Genomic DNA, 10754 nt, shown 5'->3' with positions numbered 1-10754 from the left:
GCTTTAACGCCGCGTCCATTACGGGCGTAATTAGCGCTGCTATTCATTGGAGTCAATGAATAACGGCTCCAATTACGCTCAAAGAAGTGACAGGTCACTTCTTTGACGCGGGTGTCTATTTACGCGCCGTCATTTGACAGCGGCACGTAAATTACGCCTCGTGTGAACAGACAAACGTCTGCCCATTGCTTTCAATGGGCAGATGTTTGTCAGCGCTATTGAGGCGCTATTTTCGGACGTAATTTGGGGCAAAAACGCCCGAATTACGTCCGTAAATAGGCCGTGTGAACATACCCTTAGAACTGTCAGTTATTAACTGACAGCAAGCCGATCAGGCTACGGCTCCGGTCGGGGCTTAATCGGCTTCTGTAATGGCAGACAGGAGGCCATTGTTAGGCCTCCTGTTGCCATAGTAGCAGTTGTCAGCCTTGCCATCGCATTTGCTACAAAACACTTTGATGCAGCGATCGCATTGGATCGCTGCATCAAAGGGATTAATGGCAGGAATCGGAGCTAGCTCCGGTTCCTGCTGATACATCGGGGTGTCCGCTGTAACATACAGCGGACACCCACTGCTGATGACGCCGGCTCAGATTCTGAGCCGGAAGCTGAGTCGGCGCCATCTTACCGATGGTACCGGAATCCTTTTAGGCCCCGCCGCGGAGCGGGGCATAGGAGGCTTCCGTTGCTGGCAGACTGGGAGGTAAGTATTAGGCCTCTGATCGCCTTTGCAGCCACCGGCAACCCAGCGATCACGTAGCTGGTGTGCCGGTGGCAAAAATCTCCTCACATGCTGCGATCTCTATTGAACGCAGCATTTGAGGGGTAAATCGGCTTTATAGGATGCTAGCTTCGGACTTGGCCGATACCTCAGGGTGCCAGCTGTAACATACAGCTGGCACCCAGTGGTGATGGTGCGAGCTCAACTCCTGAGCCTGCACTATCACCGCAACATAATGGTACTGCGCTTTGCGGGAAGCCCCTCCCGACAGCGCCGTATATATACGGTGGATGTCAGGAAGGGGTTAAAGGGATCTTTCCAAGTTTTTGTAATTAATCTTAAAGGGGCTGTCCGATGAAGATAAAAATGATTTATACATTTTTCTTTTCTGAAATGAATAAACGTTGTAATATACTTTCTGTTCCAAACCTGCACTGATCGCAGATTTTCAGTCCCCGTCGTGTGGACCCCTGAAGTTCAAAGCCGCCGTTTTTGTGGTGACATGATGACAGAGGCCCTGGGGGGGGGGGGGCGGTAGGAAACCCCCCCTTCCTCTCTGTGTGTCGATGACGTGGATGTAGGGATTGGCCGCCTGGCTCAATTATTTGGCTAAGCCGCCCCCTTTTTAGTCTCTGAATCACCAGTGACGCTGGGCAGGCAGCCCCTTCATCTGCGTCATCGACACACAGAACCTGTGTGTCCACACGACGGGGACTGAAAACCTGCAATCCTTGCTGGTTTGGAACAAAAGTATATTACAAAGTTTATTCATTTCAGAAAATATATATTTTTTAAATACTTTCTTTTTGTAGGACAACCGCTATCATTGTGTAAGGAAAGTTGTTAATACACTTTATTAACCATTATAGATCCCTGCTTGCAGTTAGTGAATAGAATCATTGGGGTATATTTACTACTGTGTCTGTGTCTGGGTCTAGAATGTGTAAAAAAATTTGCCAAATCTTGACGCAAATTGGCGCAGTTTGGCTCAATTTTGATGCCTGTACCTTACTAGACAGTTTAAAGTGTTTTGAAAAGAGGGCTTTGTTTATCGAGAAAGGGGCTTAAATTACTTCAATGTGTGCCAAAAAATTCTGGCGCAAGTAAAACCAAATCAAAAAGAAGAGCAAAGTGTCTAACAGCTCATGGAAGATGCGCCAAAATGATCATACAGCATGCACTATTGTGATAAATTGAACACATTTTATGCCTGCCTGGTCAAAGTTTACGCACACAGAGCAATAGTAAATGTGGGACAATGTTTACATTCAGAAGCGGAGAACTTGACCTGATCATATTTAGTTACTCCGCTCTTAACAAGAGAACTAAAGTTAACAAGCCGTGCGACCAGGGATGGGCACTGGCAACAAAGGGCTCCTGTGCAAAAACAGTATTAACCCCTTCCCGCCCTAGCCACTTTTGACCTTCCTGACAGAGCCTCATTTTTCAAATCTGACATGTTCACTTTATGTGGTAATAACTCTGGAATGCTTTCACCTATCCAAGCGATTCTGAGATTGTTTTCTCGTGACACATTGCACTTTAAGTTACTAGCAAAATTTGCTCGATATGTTCTATATTTAATTGTGAAAAACACCGAAAATTAGAGAAAAATTGCAAAAATTAGCATTTTTCTCAATTTAAATGTATCTGCTTGTAAGACAGGCAGTTATACCACACAAAATGGTTGCTAATTAACATCACCCATATGTCTACTTTAGATTGGCATCATTTTTTGAACATCCTTTTATTTTTCTATGACATCACAAGGCTTACAACTTTAGCAGCAATTTCTCACATTTTCAAGAAAATGCCAAAAGGCCATTTTTACAGGGGCCAGTTCAGTTGTGAAGTGGCTTTGAGGGCCTTATATATTAGAAACCCCCAAAAAGTCACCCCATTTTAAAAACTTCACCCCTCAAAGTATTCAAAACAGCATTTAGAAAATGTCTTAACCCTTTACACATTTCACAGGAATTAAAGCAAAGTAGAGGTGGAATTTACAAATTTCATATTTATTGGCAGAAATAAATTTTTAATACTATTTTTTTATTACACAGAAGGTTTTAGCAGAGAAATTCAACTCAATATTTGTTGCCCAGTTTCTGCAGTTTTAGGAAATATCCCACATGTGGTCGTAGCGTGCTACTGGAATGAAGCACAGGCCTCAGAAGCAAAGGAACACCTAGTGGATTTTGGGGCCTTATTTTGTTAGAAGGGCTCTTGCAGTGACAAAACAGTACAAATCACCCAAAAGTGACCCCATCTGGGAAACTAGACACCTCAAGGAAATTATCTAGGGGTATGGTGAGCATTTTGACCGCACAGGTTTTTTACAGAATTTATTGGAAGTAGGCCGTGAAAATTAAAATCAACATTTATTCAAAGAAAATTTAGGTTTAGCCATTTTTTTCTCATTTCCACAAGGACTGAAGGAGAAAAAGCACCGTAAAATTTGTAAAGCAATTTCTCCCGAGTAAAACAATACCCCACATGTGGTAATAAACGGATATTTGAACACAGGGCAGGGCTTAGAAGGGATGGAGTGCCATTTGGCTTTGGGAGATCACATTTAGCAGGAATGGTTTGAGAGGCCTTGTCACATTTACAAAGCCCCTGAGGGGACAAAACAGTGGAAACCCCCCACAAGTGACCCCATCTGGGAAACTAGACACCTCAAGGAAATTATCTAGGGGTATGGTGAGCATTTTGACCGCACAGGTTTTTTACAGAATTTATTGGAAGTAGGCCGTGAAAATTAAAATCAACATTTATTCAAAGAAAATTTAGGTTTAGCCATTTTTTTCTCATTTCCACAAGGACTGAAGGAGAAAAAGCACCGTAAAATTTGTAAAGCAATTTCTCCCGAGTAAAACAATACCCCACATGTGGTAATAAACGGATATTTGAACACAGGGCAGGGCTTAGAAGGGATGGAGTGCCATTTGGCTTTGGGAGATCACATTTAGCAGGAATGGTTTGAGAGGCCTTGTCACATTTACAAAGCCCCTGAGGGGACAAAACAGTGGAAACCCCCCACAAGTGACCCCATCTGGGAAACTAGACACCTCAAGGAAATTATCTAGGGGTATGGTGAGCATTTTGACCGCACAGGTTTTTTACAGAATTTATTGGAAGTAGGCCGTGAAAATTAAAATCAACATTTATTCAAAGAAAATTTAGGTTTAGCCATTTTTTTCTCATTTCCACAAGGACTGAAGGAGAAAAAGCACCGTAAAATTTGTAAAGCAATTTCTCCCGAGTAAAACAATACCCCACATGTGGTAATAAACGGATATTTGAACACAGGGCAGGGCTTAGAAGGGATGGAGTGCCATTTGGCTTTGGGAGATCACATTTAGCAGGAATGGTTTGAGAGGCCTTGTCACATTTACAAAGCCCCTGAGGGGACAAAACAGTGGAAACCCCCCACAAGTGACCCCATCTGGGAAACTAGACACCTCAAGGAAATTATCTAGGGGTATGGTGAGCATTTTGACCGCACAGGTTTTTTACAGAATTTATTGGAAGTAGGCCGTGAAAATTAAAATCAACATTTATTCAAAGAAAATTTAGGTTTAGCCATTTTTTTCTCATTTCCACAAGGACTGAAGGAGAAAAAGCACCGTAAAATTTGTAAAGCAATTTCTCCCGAGTAAAACAATACCCCACATGTGGTAATAAACGGATATTTGAACACAGGGCAGGGCTTAGAAGGGATGGAGTGCCATTTGGCTTTGGGAGATCACATTTAGCAGGAATGGTTTGAGAGGCCTTGTCACATTTACAAAGCCCCTGAGGGGACAAAACAGTGGAAACCCCCCACAAGTGACCCCATCTGGGAAACTAGACACCTCAAGGAAATTATCTAGGGGTATGGTGAGCATTTTGACCGCACAGGTTTTTTACAGAATTTATTGGAAGTAGGCCGTGAAAATTAAAATCAACATTTATTCAAAGAAAATTTAGGTTTAGCCATTTTTTTCTCATTTCCACAAGGACTGAAGGAGAAAAAGCACCGTAAAATTTGTAAAGCAATTTCTCCCGAGTAAAACAATACCCCACATGTGGTAATAAACGGATATTTGAACACAGGGCAGGGCTTAGAAGGGATGGAGTGCCATTTGGCTTTGGGAGATCACATTTAGCAGGAATGGTTTGAGAGGCCTTGTCACATTTACAAAGCCCCTGAGGGGACAAAACAGTGAAAACCCCCCACAAGTGACCCCATTTCGGAAACTACACCCATTGAGGAAATTATCTAGGGGTATAGTGAGAATTTTTAGTTTTGTTTTAGGTGTTTTTTTTACAATTTTTAAATGATCAAATTTTAAATGGGGCTGGTCAGTAGAAAAATTAATAATTGGTCATGGCCAGTATGGGAGACAGAAAAGGTGAATAATGAATAAATAAATTAAAAATCCAAGGAGGTATGATAAATTTTGAAACATTGTTTCATGCACAGGCCGGGATTTGTGGGACATGTCTCACAATGGTATGTGGTGTCCTTACGAATGCCTCGCTTGGCACACACACGGCATTTTTTTTGGGGCTTCTTTTTTTTTTCAGTGGGGGGGATTTCTGTGGGGAAATGCTGGCCGGGAATTATCCTACTGACGGAAGAGCCAGATGAACTGCCCTCTCCTTCCTGGTTACCAAACATCAGGGACTTTATGACCTTTTCCTGAAATTGCAGGAACGTACCTCCACTGCTGGCATATCTATAGAGGACAAAGGCGTTGTATAAAGCCATCTGTGTAAGATGCACAGACAGCTTCTTATACCATACTCTGGTCTTGCGCATGGCGTTGTATGGTTTTATAACCTGGTCGGACAGGTCAACGCCACCCATATACTTGTTGTACTCCTGTACACAATATGGTTTTGGGACTTGGGAAGTGGATCCACGTACAGGGACTAGGCTGCATCTGCTGTCGTGTATGCTGGTCAGTATAAGGACGTCCCTTTTATCCTTATACTTTAGGAGGAGCAGATTGTCGCAGCAGAAAGCTTTGCTCTCTCCTAATTTTAGGATCTGACCCAGCAATGTTTTGGGGAGGCCCTTCTTATTTTTGCGGATTGTTCCGCATGCCAAGGTGGATCTGGACAAGAGAACTTTTACTAAGGGGACACTGTTATAAAAGTTGTCCAGATAAAGATGATAGCCTTTCCCAAGTAAAGGATGGATAAGATCCCATACGATATTTCCACTAATTCCAAGGAAAGGGGGGCATTCTGGGGGATCTATATGAGAGTCTTTTCCCTCATAGACCCTAAAGGAGTAGGTGTAACCGGTGGCACTTTCGCACAGCTTGTAGAGCTTTATGCCGTACCGGGCTCTTTTATTGGGTAGATACTGCCTGAAGTGCAGTCTACCCTTGAAGCTGACTAGGGATTCATCTACCGAAATATTTTGCTGGGGGGTATAAACGTGGGAAAAAATTTGGGAGTAGTGGGCAATCAATGGTCGTATTTTATATAGCCTATCAAAATTTGGGGCCTGTGGGGGTGGGCACTGGCTATTATCATTATAATGAAGGAATTTCAGGATGGCTTCGAAGCGCTTCCTTGGCATTACTGTGCGGTAAATGGGGGTGTTATATAAAATATCAAGGGACCAATAGTCTCTAATCCTAGGCTTTTTTATTAGGCCAAAACTTAAAAATATGCCCCAAAACTTCCTCAATTCCACTAGGTTTGTGGGGGTCCAATTTTGGCTTCTCCCATAATAAGAGTCAGGGTTCTGGGCGATAAATTGTTCCGCATAGATGTTGGTCTGCTGGACCATTAACGCTAAAAGGGAGTCTGAAAAAAAAAGGTTAAAATAATCAATGGGGCTGAAACCCGTCATTTCAATTTGAATGCCTGAGCGGGCTGTAAACTCAGGCACCTGGGGGGTATAATTCTCTGCAGCTTCCCAGGTCAGCTCAGGCAGATCAGGAACTACGGCTCTTCTACGCCGACTGGGGGGTGCAGATTCAGAGTCACTAGATGCAGAGGAAGATGGAAGCACGAACTGCTCCTCACCTTCACTTGCGCTGTCCGTGTCGGAACACAGCATTGCAGATGCTTCCTCGGCTGAAAAGACTCTTTTGGCCATACTGAAAAACTTGTGCTACCTAACTAACTAAAAACAGGTTAGTGGGCACAAAAGGGCAGAAAAGCGGCAGATCGCTGGTTTTTTTGAACTTACGCACTGTATTTATTCCTGTCTCCGTCTCTCACAAGCTCTCTGACAGGAAAGAGCTTGTCAGAGACGGAGATGCCGGCAAACCACTGCTCCTGCGCTGTGATTGGCCTGTCAGTACTGACCAATCACAGCTCGTTTCCGGCACAGGGACCACTCTGATTGGTCCTGTTTGAATCCTGCTTTGTGATCGGGACGCTGTCACCATGTCTGTTGACATGGTGACAGTTTGAAGCTTGGGCATGCACAGCTTCCCCATGGCTCCTCTATCCCCCCCACGGGTGCAATAGGCAGGCACCACTGCTACTGCGCTGTGATTGGCCTGTCAGTACTGACCAATCACAGCTCGTTTCCGGCACAGGGACCACTCTGATTGGTCCTGTTTGAATCCTGCTTTGCGATCGGGACACTGTCACCATGTCTGTTGACATGGTGACAGTTTGAAGCTTGGGCATGCACAGCTTCCCCATGGCTCCTCTATTCCCCCCACGGGTGCAATAGGCAGGCAACACTGCTCCTGCGCTATGATTGGCCTGTCAGTACTGACCAATCACAGCTCGTTTCCGGCACAGGGACCACTCTGATTGGTCCTGTTTGAATCCTGCTTTGCGATCGGGACGCTGTCACCATGTCTGTTGACATGGTGACAGTTTGAAGCTTGGGCATGCACAGCTTCCCCATGGCTCCTCTATTCCCCCCACGGGTGCAATAGGCAGGCAACACTGCTCCTGCGCTATGATTGGCCTGTCAGTACTGACCAATCACAGCTCGTTTCCGGCACAGGGACCACTCTGATTGGTCCTGTTTGAATCCTGCTTTGCGATCGGGACGCTGTCACCATGTCTGTTGACATGGTGACAGTTTGAAGCTTGGGCATGCACAGCTTCCCCATGGCTCCTCTATTCCCCCCACGGGTGCAATAGGCAGGCAACACTGCTCCTGCGCTATGATTGGCATGTCAGTACTGACCAATCACAGCTCGTTTCCGGCACAGGGACCACTCTGATTGGTCCTGTTTGAATCCTGCTTTGCGATCGGGACGCTGTCACCATGTCTGTTGACATGGTGACAGTTTGAAGCTTGGGCATGCACAGCTTCCCCATGGCTCCTCTATTCCCCCACGGGTGCAAAAGGCAGGCACACGCCGCTCATACTCGGAACTGGCTCCCGGCCGCTTTCGGAAGGAGACGCCGACGTGGCCTTGCTCGTGCAACTCCAGGTGGGCTTGAGGCTTCCGAAAATGCCATAAAAAAAAAAAGATTTTTTTATTATGAAGGTAGAAAAATCAGCGGGACCGACCCGCGAGCGAAGCCGACGGGGAGTTCCAGGAGGTCGGCATGAGTTGGCCGTGCATACCGCTAAAGCCCTCAAACTCCGAGGCTGGCGCTGAGGAGCTCATACACGGCTGCAACCGGGCTGGCACGGCTTCCCCATGGCTCCTCTATCCCCCCAAGGATGCCATAGGCAGGCACACGCCGCTCATACCCGGAGCGGGCACACCGCCGCTGACATGCATCCTTCGCGGACCGGAAGTGCTTGTCAGCCGGCTGGACACAACGGGACTCGCCGCGGGCGCTGTGGAGCTCCCACAAGGAAGCTGCCGGCATGTACAAGCTCCCCAGGGGCCCCTCTATCCCCCCACGGGTGCAAAAGGCAGGCACACGCCGCTCATACTCGGAACTGGCTCCCGGCCGCTTTCGGAAGGAGACGCCGACGTGGCCTTGCTCGTGCAACTCCAGGTGGGCTTGAGGCTTCCGAAAATGCCATAAAAAAAAAAAGATTTTTTTATTATGAAGGTAGAAAAATCAGCGGGACCGACCCGCGAGCGAAGCCGACGGGGAGTTCCAGGAGGTCGGCATGAGTTGGCCGTGCATACCGCTAAAGCCCTCAAACTCCGAGGCTGGCGCTGAGGAGCTCATACACGGCTGCAACCGGGCTGGCACGGCTTCCCCATGGCTCCTCTATCCCCCCAAGGATGCCATAGGCAGGCACACGCCGCTCATACCCGGAGCGGGCACACCGCCGCTGACATGCATCCTTCGCGGACCGGAAGTGCTTGTCAGCCGGCTGGACACAACGGGACTCGCCGCGGGCGCTGTGGAGCTCCCACAAGGAAGCTGCCGGCATGTACAAGCTCCCCAGGGGCCCCTCTATCCCCCCACGGGTGCAAAAGGCAGGCACACGCCGCTCATACTCGGAACTGGCTCCCGGCCGCTTTCGGAAGGAGACGCCGACGTGGCCTTGCTCGTGCAACTCCAGGTGGGCTTGAGGCTTCCGAAAATGCCATAAAAAAAAAAAGATTTTTTTATTATGAAGGTAGAAAAATCAGCGGGACCGACCCGCGAGCGAAGCCGACGGGGAGTTCCAGGAGGTCGGCATGAGTTGGCCGTGCATACCGCTAAAGCCCTCAAACTCCGAGGCTGGCGCTGAGGAGCTCATACACGGCTGCAACCGGGCTGGCACGGCTTCCCCATGGCTCCTCTATCCCCCCAAGGATGCCATAGGCAGGCACACGCCGCTCATACCCGGAGCGGGCACACCGCCGCTGACATGCATCCTTCGCGGACCGGAAGTGCTTGTCAGCCGGCTGGACACAACGGGACTCGCCGCGGGCGCTGTGGAGCTCCCACAAGGAAGCTGCCGGCATGTACAAGCTCCCCAGGGGCCCCTCTATCCCCCCACGGGTGCAAAAGGCAGGCACACGCCGCTCATACTCGGAACTGGCTCCCGGCCGCTTTCGGAAGGAGACGCCGACGTGGCCTTGCTCGTGCAACTCCAGGTGGGCTTGAGGCTTCCGAAAATGCCATAAAAAAAAAAAGATTTTTTTATTATGAAGGTAGAAAAATCAGCGGGACCGACCCGCGAGCGAAGCCGACGGGGAGTTCCAGGAGGTCGGCATGAGTTGGCCGTGCATACCGCTAAAGCCCTCAAACTCCGAGGCTGGCGCTGAGGAGCTCATACACGGCTGCAACCGGGCTGGCACGGCTTCCCCATGGCTCCTCTATCCCCCCAAGGATGCCATAGGCAGGCACACGCCGCTCATACCCGGAGCGGGCACACCGCCGCTGACATGCATCCTTCGCGGACCGGAAGTGCTTGTCAGCCGGCTGGACACAACGGGACTCGCCGCGGGCGCTGTGGAGCTCCCACAAGGAAGCTGCCGGCATGTACAAGCTCCCCAGGGGCCCCTCTATCCCCCCACGGGTGCAAAAGGCAGGCACACGCCGCTCATACTCGGAACTGGCTCCCGGCCGCTTTCGGAAGGAGACGCCGACGTGGCCTTGCTCGTGCAACTCCAGGTGGGCTTGAGGCTTCCGAAAATGCCATAAAAAAAAAAAGATTTTTTTATTATGAAGGTAGAAAAATCAGCGGGACCGACCCGCGAGCGAAGCCGACGGGGAGTTCCAGGAGGTCGGCATGAGTTGGCCGTGCATACCGCTAAAGCCCTCAAACTCCGAGGCTGGCGCTGAGGAGCTCATACACGGCTGCAACCGGGCTGGCACGGCTTCCCCATGGCTCCTCTATCCCCCCAAGGATGCCATAGGCAGGCACACGCCGCTCATACCCGGAGCGGGCACACCGCCGCTGACATGCATCCTTCGCGGACCGGAAGTGCTTGTCAGCCGGCTGGACACAACGGGACTCGCCGCGGGCGCTGTGGAGCTCCCACAAGGAAGCTGCCGGCATGTACAAGCTCCCCAGGGGCCCCTCTATCCCCCCACGGGTGCAAAAGGCAGGCACACGCCGCTCATACTCGGAACTGGCTCCCGGCCGCTTTCGGAAGGAGACGCCGACGTGGCCTTGCTCGTGCAACTCCAGGTGGGCTTGAGGCTTCCGAAAATGCCA

Source organism: Rhinoderma darwinii, chromosome 3 (genome assembly GCF_050947455.1).
Source record: "Rhinoderma darwinii isolate aRhiDar2 chromosome 3, aRhiDar2.hap1, whole genome shotgun sequence".
NCBI classification, from domain to species: Eukaryota; Metazoa; Chordata; class Amphibia; order Anura; family Rhinodermatidae; genus Rhinoderma; species Rhinoderma darwinii.
This window is presented reverse-complemented; position numbering follows the sequence as displayed.